This window comes from Leptonychotes weddellii, chromosome 9 (genome assembly GCF_054177405.1).
Source record: "Leptonychotes weddellii isolate Sample4059 chromosome 9, ASM5417740v2, whole genome shotgun sequence".
Taxonomy (NCBI): Eukaryota; Metazoa; Chordata; class Mammalia; order Carnivora; family Phocidae; genus Leptonychotes; species Leptonychotes weddellii.
The window spans coordinates 81,631,750-81,644,140 of record NC_138377.1 but is presented as its reverse complement, the minus strand read 5'-3'; positions in this window follow the sequence as shown (position 1 = coordinate 81,644,140).

Genomic DNA, 12,391 nt, shown 5'->3' with positions numbered 1-12,391 from the left:
TAACGTGTCTGTAGAGAGTGTATTTTTGAAACATCTTTGAAACATTTTTTTTAAAAGATTTTATTTATTGATTTGACAGAGACACAGCCAGAGAGGGAACACAAGCAGGGAGAGTGGGAGAGGGAGAAGCAGGTTTCCCGCCAAGCAGGGAGCCTGATGCAGGGCTCGATCCCAGGACCCTGGGATCGTGACCTGAGCCGAAGGCAGATGCTTCATGACTGAGCCACCCAGGCACCCCTCTTTGAAACATCTTTAGCGTCTGTAGAGAGTGTATTTTATGCCCCCTGGTGTAATGAACTTTTTCTTTAAACAGCTTTATTAAGATATAATTCATAAAACATATTATTCACCCATTTAAAGTGCACAATTCAGTGGACTGGGGTATATCCACAGATGTGTGCAACCAGAAGTGCACAATTTTAGAATATTTTCACCCCCACAGAAGGAAACCTGGTCCTCTAGCTATCACCTCCCTCCCCCACTCGGGCCTCACGAGCAATAACGAAGTTGCTCTTCCCCTGCCCAATATCACAATAATAGTTTGTCAATATCGAAAGTGCACGATGGTCAGAGATTTGGAGCAAGCACATCCTAGTAGCCTGCGTGACTGAAACTCGTTGTGCAGAACCAGGTTGAGCCTCAAGCGTCATCTGTGCTGTTCCCGTGAGAACAAGCCTCGGCCGCCTCCTGACGGGTGGCCTCTGTGGGGAGTTGGATCCGGCTAAGCATGAGGATGTCAGGCTGTCAAGACGCCTGCAGTTGGCAGCTCCCTCGTCCTCTCGCTGCCCCAGCACTGGACGCCGAGTCGATGGCCGTGTGCTGGGGGTGCCACAGAAGGAGCTTGGGTATCATGTGGGGCAGAGGGCCTCAACATGGACCCTGAACCACCTGCATCAGAATTCCCGGGGTCAGGGAATGGTTCCTTTAAAAATGCACAGTCCACCCCCCCAAAACTACCTGAGCCAAATCTCTGCATTATGAACAAACTCCCTGGTGGTTTTTAGACACGTAGTTCGCTGACCCCAGTCTAGAGGGCTCGAGTTGCCATCCTTTGCATCTCTGCTTCTCAGAGGATGTGTTTTTCCCTCCTACCTCTTGCAGCTTTGAGACTGAGTCCCTCACATTCTCCCTTTGTGTCCACGCGGCCCCCCAGGACACTCGCTGTTCTCTTGTACGCCATCACCTGGGGCTATCACAAGCCCTGTCCTCACCGGCTGCAAGGGCCAGAAGGACCACTGCCTTCACTGCAGTGGACACCATCCGTTCGCTCCAATGCCGAGAGCCACGGGAACTGTCGGGGAGGTGGCAGGAGGCGACCCATGCTGTCCTGGCCACGCTGTGAGTTTTGCATTTGCCATGGTTTTTTTCTATCTCATCTCTCAATTAATGAGTTACCTTCTAAGGTGGCTCTCTGAAAATTTTTGTCTAAGGAAAATGACCTGGGATGCTGATCTGGAAATGTAATTTCCAGAATTATATTTGGTCCAGTTGCTCCAAGAAGAAAGCACATTAAAGATGGCATCCTCTGCTAGGCCCCTCTCGGGCCCTTTCTCCAAGGCCCCCTCTGGAAATGCTGGTGAGGGGCAGGGTTCTTCTGGAAGTTGGAGGTAAAGGGAGCAGAAAGACCTGCCTTTCTTCCAGCTCATGGAGAAGTGACCTTAAAGTGCAGTGTGGGCTCAGACCAGCCATCCACAGGACTCCCAGACAGGAAGGAAGAAGGGAGCCAGGGCACACAGAGACACAGGGAGAGGCTCCCCGGCACATCGACATCTGGTCCCACATGGTTGCAAGTTGATCAGGGCTACCCAACCCCTTCGGTGGTCCCTATCCAAGCTCTCTTGCAGCAAAGGGGAGCTGGCTTTCTGCCAGAGGAAGAAAGCTGGAGGCTGCCTTTCAGAGAGGGATCTTGTAGCCAATGAAGCAAAAAAGGAATGAGGGAGCTCCAGCCATGTTGCAGGGGTGAGTGCTCACAGGCCTCCCCAAAGAGCCAAGTACCCCTCACTCTGGGTCCACTAGCAAAGGACAGGACTAAGGTGCTGGTGTACCAGGCCCCTCCTGGCCAGGGTTGAGTAAGGCCCTACAAAAGCGAAGGCCTGGGGCGCCTGGGTGGCTCAGTCGGTTAAGTGTCTGCCTTTGGCTCAGGTCATGGTCCCAGGGTCCTGGAATCGAGTCCCACATCGGGCACCCTGCTCAGCGGGAAGCCTGCTTCTCCCTCTCCCACTCACCTTGCTTGTGTTCCCTCTCTGGTTGTCTCTCTCTGTCAAATAAAGAAAATAAACTCTTAAAAAAAAAAAAAAAAGTGAGGGCTTACCCCAGACCTCTTGCCTCTGATCGAACAATGGCAGCTCATTTCTGGAGAGACCAACCAAGTGATGGCTCAGATTATGAAGCCATACTCTGATGATTCCCCAAATTCAATCAATGAAATTGATTTCACTGAAATCAACAGGCTGCTTCCCTCCATTCTACGTAGATGGAGGCCCCTTCGCTCATCATTTATTTGTCAGGGGCAGGGAATTTCGAGTGTTTCCGTCTTGCTTCTCCACACCATGGCAGCCATATTCATTTCGTTCTCCCAATTTTTTTACTGTAGTAAAATACACAGAACATAAAATTTACCATCTTTACTATTTTTGAGTGCACACCTCAGTGGTATTCAGTCCATTCACATTGTTGTAAAACCATCACCACCATCCCTCTCCAGAACCCTTTTCATCTTGTAAAACTGAAACTCTGTACCCATTAAACAATAGTTCCCCATTCCCCCTCTCCCTGGCCCTTGCAAACCACCATTCTTTCTGTCTCTATGATGTTGACTACTCTGAGTACCTCCTATAAGTGGAATCATACAGTATTTGTCGACTTGTGGCTTCTTTCACTTAGCATAGTGCCCTCAAGATTCACCCCTGTCATAGCATGTATTAGAATGTTCTTCCCCTTTAAGGCTTGAAGAAGATTCCATTATGTTTGTACCACATCATGCTTATCTGTTCATCCACCCATGTGCACTTGGGTGGTTTCCACATGTCAGCTATTGTGAATGCTGCTGCTTGAACATGGGTGTACAAATGCTTCTTTGAGACCTGTTTTCAATTATTCCACCCCAAAGTGGAATTGTTGGATCATATGGTAATTCTGTTTTTAATGTTTTGAGGAGCCACTCTTCTGTTTCCACAGCAGCTGTCCGATTTTACATTCCCACCGACAGTGCACAAGGGTTCCAATTTCTCCACATCCTCACCAACATTGTAATTTTCTGAGGGTTTTTTTGATACTAGCCATTTGAATGGGTGTGAGATGGTATCTCACAGTGGTTTTGACTTGCATTTCCTTAGTGATTAATGACGTTGAGCATCTTTCATGTGCTTATTGGCCATTTGTATATCTTTGAAGAAATGTCTATTCAAGTCCCTTGCCCATTTTTGAATTAGGTTGATGTTATTGATGTTGAGTTTCAGGAATTCTCTATATATTCTGGATATTAATCTCTTACCAGACATATGATTTGCAAATATTTTCTCCTGTTCTGTGGGTTGCCTTTTTACCCTGCTGATAGTGGTTTCCTTTTTTGTACAAAAAATTTTTTGCACAAATTTTTTTTTTTTTTGTAATTTTCGTGAAATCCAGTTCTTCTTTTGCTGCCTGTGCCTTTGGTGTCATATGCAAGTCATCATTGCCAAATCCAATGTCATGAAGTTTTTGCCCTGTGTTTCTTCTAAGAATTTTATAGCTTTAGGTCTTGCGTTTAGGTCTTTGAGCCATTCGAAGTTAATTTTTATTAGCACTTTGTAGTTTTCATTGTACAGGCTTTCACCTCCTTGTTAATTCTTATTTTTGATGCTACTGTAAATTGTTTCCATAATTTCCTTTTCAGATTTATTGTTGGCATACAGAAATGCAACTGACTTTTGTGTTGACTTTGTATCCTGCTACTTTGCTGAATTCATATATAAGTTCTAACAGGTTTGGTTTTTTTTTGTTTTGTTTTGTTTGTGTGTGGAATCTTTAGGATAGCTGCTACCGTACTAAGAGCTGAAATTGACCAAAATTAACCATCCAAGCCTTCCTCTGGAAGTTGCAAGACTGTCTTATTCAATAGACTCCAGGGTTCTAAAATAGTGAGATCAGACAGATTCTTCCAGTGCAAGTGTTGTCTAGCTGGGGAGACAGATTCCTGGTGCTTCCTGCTCCACAATCTTCTCAGAATCCTCAATGGTACATTCACTCTTGGGTCTCCTGCCCTCTCACCCAATGCCCTATCATGCCTTTTTATGTATGATCTCCAGATTCCAGGCTTCACCACCTGCATGGATGTTAAAACCACTGATGAGGTTGTGAGTTCTGCTCAGCAGTGAATCTCGGATTCATCAGTCTAAGAGAACCAAAGACGCACCTCTTTAAATCCTCCTCCTCACCTTTTTTTTTTTAAGATTTTATTTATTTATTCATGAGAGACAAAGAGAGAGAAGCAGAGGGAGAAGCAGGCTCCCAAGGAGCAGGGAGCCCGATGCGGGACTCGATCCCAGGACCTGGGATCATGACCTGAGCCGAAGGCAGATGCTTAACCATCTGAGCCACCCAGGCGCCCTCCTCCTCACCTTTTTACAATCAGGTATCTTTTTTACATTTTTGCCCAATTCCCTACCAATGTGATCAAAATCCCAAGAAAAGGAGAGGGGTCTTCATGCTGTATGTATATGTATACCCATGTGTGGGACACAAGCACCTGCTTTTCAAATTCCCAAAACCACAGAAAAAAAATTTTTTTTCATTTTTTAAAGTCAAATCCAGTTGACAAATTTCCCAAAACCCTCTTAAGTTAACTACAAACAAGAGGAATGCTTGAAAGATTCTTGGTAGACGTTAAGCTTTCCAAGAATGTGAACAAGAAAAACCAGCACATGAGCACGCATGTGTGGTGCCTGCAAACCTGGAGCAGGTCCTCCGACCACCACTAGTGGAAGGAAGAAGTGGTGACATTTCACTTCCCACCTCTCCTCTCGCTGCCTCTCACCCTGAGCGATACTGATCTCATTTGTGGACTAATTCATGCCAGGTGGATGTGAGGGAAGACTGTAACCCCTTCACCCAGGAGAGAACTGCAGCTTGACTGGGCTGCTGAAACCAGGCCTTTGTAGGAAATGGGTTCCTCCTGACTCTCCTCCCCTACATTGTAAATGCCAAGAAGAAAGGACCCACAGGGGAGTGGGTGACCCTCACAATCGTGGCTGGCCAATTCCTCACTTGCCTGAGAGTTCCCAGAGGAAATGCAAACAAATCAGACCACACTTGGCTGCTTGCCAATGAATCTTTGAACTTCTTCAATAAAAAGTCTTTAAAACTTTGGTTCTGACCCAAATCTTTTGCTGCAGCATAAAAACCGCTAGGCCTCAAGTCTCTGTGTTTAGGGAAACAGTGTGTCTGTGGCATTTGAATAAGGGTGTTTATCTCGGAGATGGTTCCTTGAGTTCCACCAGGTTCTATAAAAAGCTCACTGTGCCTCACTTTCAGTGTTCAAACCTTCCTGAATATTTGGTGTGTTTCCCTTCACCCCTTACCTGTCGGATGTATCTACTTGTGACTGTTCCTAACTCTGTCCTCTTTCTTGTAAGCCCCCTGTTGTGCTTTATATAAGGGCCCAGAGGTTGCTGAATTTTCACTGAAACCAGGACGAGAGAAAAACTCTCCAGCAGGGGGTATTTAAAAGGTATTGGTTGGGGCGCCTCAGTGGCTCAGTCGGTTAAGCATCTTCTGCCTTCGGCTCAGGTCATGATCCCAGGGTCCTGGGATTGAGTCCCGCATCGGGCTCCTTGTTCGTCAGGGAGCCTGTATCTCCCTCTGCCTGCCTCTCTCTCTCTCTCTCTCTCTCTGACAAATAAATAAATAAAATCTTTTTTTATTTTTATTTTTTATTTATTCATGAGAGACAGAGAGAGAGACAGAGGCAGAGGGAGAAGCAGGCTCCCCGCGGAGCAGGGAGCCCGATGCGGGACTGATCCCAGAACCCTGGGATCATGACCTGAGCCGAAGGCAGACGCTTAACCGACTGAGCCACCCAGGCGTCCCTAAATAAATAAAATCTTAAAAAGAGAGAGATTCTCCCTCTCCCTCAGCCCCTCCCCCACTCATGTGTGCATGCTCTCTCTCTGAAATAAATAAATAAATCTTTAAAAAATAAATAAAAGCTTTGGTCACTGGTATTCACTATCCAAAGTGGTCCTGGAACTTTCATTATTACAAAAAATAAATAAATTTAAAGAATGGGTGAAATATAAGATGTCACGGGTTTCTTTTATGCTAAATTGCACATCAGGTTTTTGGTTTTTTTTTCCCATTCCCCCTTTGTTGCTGCTTACTTGCACAGCAGGTACCTGCCCTCCAAAGCCAAATCTCCTGCCCTTATAAACAGAAGTCTCAGGAGGAGGGAGAACCAAGTTTTCCAGATCTAGGAAAACTCTTAGTCCCATGCATCCCATGCATCCTCCAAATCAATACCCTTACTGCCGCCACTTCCATACCTTCTTGGAAATGATACTGAGTCCACTTGGAGCCTTAGAGAGGAAGTCTGGAGGAAGTGAGCTGCCAGCAAACCACTAAGCAGTGATTTCTTTACTCTAGCACCGATTTGCCTACACAACATGGACACTCAAACAGCAGCCGAACCCTCCCCGGTGTGTGCCCTGAGTACTGCGCTTGAACCTCCTCAACCTGAATCTGCCTGCGCCAAACCCACAGCACATCTGGGAATCAAAGGCATCAAGAAAGTTCCCCAGAGAATCCCAAGTAGCTGGAAAAGGAGAGCAGGAGAGGATTCCAGACTCAAGGAAAGAAGAATCACAGATCGTACCCTAGGCATATTTTTTAAGAATGCTGGAGTGTTAGCAATAATTGTTAACCCATTTCCGTAACTGTGCCCTTAATTAACACCTTCATAGAGTCAGGCCCAAACTGTTCATTTTCACCTGAATGACTTTTAGTGACAATCGATGGGAACCAACTCCATTTCGGAATTAGTTTTCTTTTATGGCACATTTCCAGATGTGTCATAGGGCATTAGGTGTTATAAAATAGTATTTTCTGTTACTCTTAAGAGTGTCAGTATAAATTTATATGTAGTTAAATGTACTGGGTCTAGTATTTTAGGGCAGCACCAAATCATTTAATGAGGTACATCACTAACTAGAAAAAAAGAGATTCTAAAGAGGCCTGCTGCTTGCTTCCCTGTTAGGCATCCTTTCTTTTTGGACTGGTGGCAACACACATCATCTCCTCCCCCACCGAACAGATTTACTTTAGCCACCCATAAAACAATTTCATATTCTATCATGATGTTTGTGGATTAAATGTGATACTTGACCTCATTTTGTTCAATTTTCATGTTTTTCTTGCCATTATATTTATATATTTACATGGAAACTTCTAAATTGGCCAGAACTCTGACGGAGCAGACAAATTATGAGAGCAGATGAAATAACATATTCAGAGATTATTTATGATGTTGTAACTTTCTAAAGTGCTGTGAAGTCAACCCCTCATATGAAAATAATATTACTGGTGCTAGTATTTATGGCAAGTCATAAATGAATGTGTTGGATGCCTGTTTTGGGTAATGGCAGCTTTTAGAGCTTTGGAAGAGTCCTTCACTGGAGTCACTTTTGTTTGACATTATTTTTTCCTCTGGGGAATTTCTGGGTGGCTGTTTAAGAGGAGGCTGCCTCTGGAGGGAGGTGGCCAGGGCTGCATATAAGGGGGTGCGGTCACTGTCACTTGCCTGGGTAAAGAGTCATTTCTTAGGTTGTAGCGTGTCCCATCTTGGGCTGCCTTGACTCTTACACATTGCTGATGGGAATGTAAAACGGTGTGGCCACTGTGGTAAACTGTGGTAGTTCCTCAAGAAGTTCAACATGGAGCTACCATATGACCCAGCAATTCCACTCCTAGATATATACCCAAGAGAACTGAAAACATAATTCTCATAAAAATCTGTACTGTTACAGAGTAGCACTAATAACAGCCAAAATGTGGGGTGCCTCATTGGCTCAGTTAAGCTCAGGTCGTGATCTCAGGGTCATGAGATTGAGCCCTGAGACGGGCTCTGTGCTGGGCGTGGAGCCTGCTTAAGATTCTTTCTCTTCCTCTCCCTCTGCCCCTCCCCACCCCCTACTCATGCCCGCTCTCTCTCAAAAAAATAAAAATAAAAATAAAATAAAATAAAATAAAATAAAACATAACTGCCAAAAAGTGGAAGCAATCCAAATGTCCATAAATGGAAGGGGATAAACAAAATGTGGTATATCCATACAAAGGAATATTATCTGACCATAAAAAGGAAGGAAGTATTGTTAAATGCTACAATATGAACGAACCTTGATTACATTATGCTAAGTGAAAGAAGCCAGACACAAAGGCCACATACGGTATGATGCCATTTTTATAAGATGTCCAGAAGTGGTAAATCCATAGACACAGAAAGAACATTAGTGGTTGCCAGAGGCTGGGGAGAGGGGAAATTGGGAGAGCTAATAGACACAGGGTTTCCTTTTGGGTTGATGGAAATTATATAGTGATGATGACTGTACAACATAGTTAATAGACCAAAAAACACTGAATTGTACACTTTAAAATGATGGGTTTTATGTTATGTGAATTATATCTCAATTAAAAACTGCCAAAATCGAAGGAATATATTATAGTCTTCACAGAATAATATCAACAATTTCAAACGTAATAACTACAAAATGTAACTCTGAAGATGACTGCAGGCAATTTTAAGAAAAAAATTAATAAGATATATCTTCTAATGCATTCTTCCAAAAAACACCTCTGTTTTTTGGACAGAATAGGTGCTGAAGTTTTGAGGACAGAAATCGCTAAGAAATGTGAATATATTACAAGAAAAATAATTCTGCTTATGTTATTTTTTAAAATGATCATATAATCAATATAAAGACATTAACTTTTGCTTTAATGTAAATAGTTATGTTTTCCAAAAATTTTTTAGAAACAGCTTTTTAATTATCTATTATATTAATCCACCAATATAATAAGCCAATTTGTTGACCAATGAGTATTTCAAAAATTTTATAATTTAAATTATATATAAAGCACTCATTCACTTTCAAAAGTATCTTAGTTTCCACTATAAATTACATGGTCACCCTTCTTAGAAAGAAATACACTTCACACCCTTACTGGGGAGAAGGTCCCTTCCGAACAGCTTGTGGGGCTCCTGCAGACATCTGTGTCCCCACCCTCACTGCACTTTGCCATTCGGATAGTGCCCCCAAATCAAGAACTACCCAAGGGCCAGGATCCAATCTCATTCCCCAGGACCTAGCATCATGACTGACCTATAAAAGGTGCTCAAATGATGAAAGAAAAGAAGGGAAGGAGCAAAGATGATCACCTTTTGTCAACTCTGTGCTCTGTTCCTGTATCCCAGTCCTCTAGGGCTCCTATCCCCCTGTGTCCTAGTATGGGGTCTGGGGAGAACTGGGGGAAGCCTGGCATGAGGACCAGGCTTGCCCCCTCTCCTCTCTGGGCTTCTGCGACTGGCAGCCACACTTTTCTGGACCAGTTAGTAACACCTCACACTGGGCCTCAGTCAGCTGGCCCATCCCCGGGCCCCATACTCACATCCCCTGAACTCTGGCCCTACAGCCCTGCCTGGGCTTGCCCCCAGCACTCCAGTCAGGAACGGGTGGTCTGATGATTCTACACTGTGCAAGACTGGCTGAGAAACTACATACCCAGAGGTACCTCCTTGAAAGTTGAAGTGCTGGGGGGGTACCTGCGTGGTTCAGTCCGACTGTTGATTTTGGCTCAAGTCATGATCTCAGGGTCATGAGATCAAGCCCCAAGTGGGGCTCCGCATTGCGTGGAGCCTGCTTACGATTTTCTCTCTCTCCCTCTACTCCTCCCTACTGTTGGCGTGCACATGCACACTCTCTCTAAAAGAAATAAAAAATAATTGATGTGGCTGAAATAATTAATTCAAAAAAGATCTTTCACATATACAAATAAAATGGTTAATAATGTCAAACATGTTTATTTCATTAAATAACTATGTATGTACCTCCGTGTCTGTATCTGTATATGCATGCTGGATTAATCTGCTTATCACTCATTTTTGGTGATGATTGTTTTCCAATACAAAACAATAAAAATGGTGAATCATCAATCATCAATGTTAACTTGTTGAAAATAGTTTTCAATTAAATACAATAATCACAGCATTATTTAATTTCCTGACCCAACTGCCAAATTAAAATAAAAACAAATTACTGTCATTTCTCAATTTTCTTTAGACTAGCTGGACTTTCAGCATTCAGAGTGGCTTCAAATCTGTAAGTAACCAAGAAAAGAAAAAACAAAATAGGTCTCTCTCCAGTCAGAAAAGAAAATCCCCCGTCAGTCTGCTCACAGAAGTTATGGTACCCTCCAACTGGCAGAACTCCCAAAGGGCCAGTTGCTCCTCACCAAAGCCACAAGGTGGGGAAGAAGAAAAGGAAAAAGGAAATAAGAAAATAGGCAGAGGACATTCAAGGATGAACATAAAATCCCTGAAGTCCTAACTCTACTGCTAGGTATCTGTGTGACCTCAGGCAAGTCACTTCAGCTCCCTGAGCCTCAGTTTATTCATCAATAAAATAAGAAAACACAGGCGTTTGGGAGATTAAGCACATAATAGTGTTTGGAACAGTTTCTGACCCAGTGGCACTCAATAAATGTCACCTTGTTGTGATGGCAAATCACTTTTCCTTGGAGGCCTTTTGGATTTAATTAGGGGTAGACAGTCACTGTGGACAGGAGATAAGTCAGATGAAGAGGTAAGGCGGAGAGCTCCTCGCAGTCTACAAGGTGGGAAGCCCCTAATGAGAAGGAAGTTGTTATAAACTAATTACATTCTACTTAACACAGGACAAATAGGCTTCATTTTGAGTGGTAACTCAGATTACCTACTATTGAAGAAACGGATGCCTGAAGGGCTACAGTAGGAAGGATTCTGAAGCTGAGGCTTGAGTCCAGAGGCAGGAGGGATGTGATAGATGGCAGCTCTGTCCTGATCTTAGAAACGAGATGGCAGGTGCCATTTCTGATCTTCTGTGCACAAAGGACCCACCTGTAATGACTTTGTACAATAGAACTTCAATAGAAACTCAGACAAATAATAGTACTTCTTAAACCAAGAAATAATTTAGTTGAGAATCACTTCATTAAAAAAATACACACACACATGCACACATCTAACAAAGAAAAATGCCAGTACTGAGAAGATACATGGCATTACAGTGACAACTCTTGAGAGATACCCACTTTATTGACTTAGGCCCTTGAAATCAAAGGAAGAGGTTGGGAGAGGCAACTCCGTTGGAGAGCCCACGAGCTGACATTTGCATTTACAAGTTCAATGTCCACAGAAGGAAATTTTATTTAAGAAACAACAACCCTCTTCCCCTGCCCACCCTCCCCAAAAAACCCTACTATTATGCACAGACAAATCAGCAGTTCAAAGTCCACAGTATTCTCCAACAAAGAACATTCCCAAATACCACTCCCAGTGCTGGGGAGAGTTCAGCTCAGGCTGGCCTACCACAGAGCTCTTAGCCTGGGGCTGTTCCAGGCAGAGGCCAAGGCTTGTGCCCTCCTGGCCTGTCTGGCATTGTCTGTCCACACAAGTCTTCAGAGGCTTCACACTGATGGGAAGATTCCAGAAGTCCTCTTCTACTCCATTGTGCTTTCTTAACCAGCGCTTAACTGCCACAATAAGGGGCTCTTCCTTTCAATGCTAATTGCATCCCCTAATTGTAGGTACAGCTGACTGCCTGGAAGAAAGTTCCAGGGCACAGGATCGGGAAGGAAAAATCTGAAGAGATCAGGGAGGCCAGGATGGCTACAATTTGGGATGGAATCATTTGTTTCCACCAGCCAAAGTGCCCTCATGAGATAGAGGTAGTATCTTCAGAAGGGTGTTGCCTTAATGGCCAAACCCTAAAGACTGCTCTGGAATCCGCCTAAGAAAACTTAAAGGCGGGCGCCTGGGTGGCTCAGTTGGTTAAGCGACTGCCTTTAGCTCAGGTCCTGATCCTGGAGTCCCTGGATCGAGTCCCGCATCGGGCTCCCTGCTTGGCAGGGAGCCTGCTTCTCCCTCTGACCCTCCCCCCTCTCATGTGCTCTCTCTCTCTCTCTCATTCTCTCTGGCTCAAATAAATAAATAAAATCTTTAAAAAAAAGAAAACTTAAAGGCAGGTGTTGAAAGGATCAAACTGATTCCAAGTGAGTTAACTGCACCAGAACAAACTCCAATTCTCTCCGAATTGCCATTAAAGTTTAAGAATAATGGATTTAATATCAGGATTAGAGCAAGGAAGGGATAGAATAACCACTGATT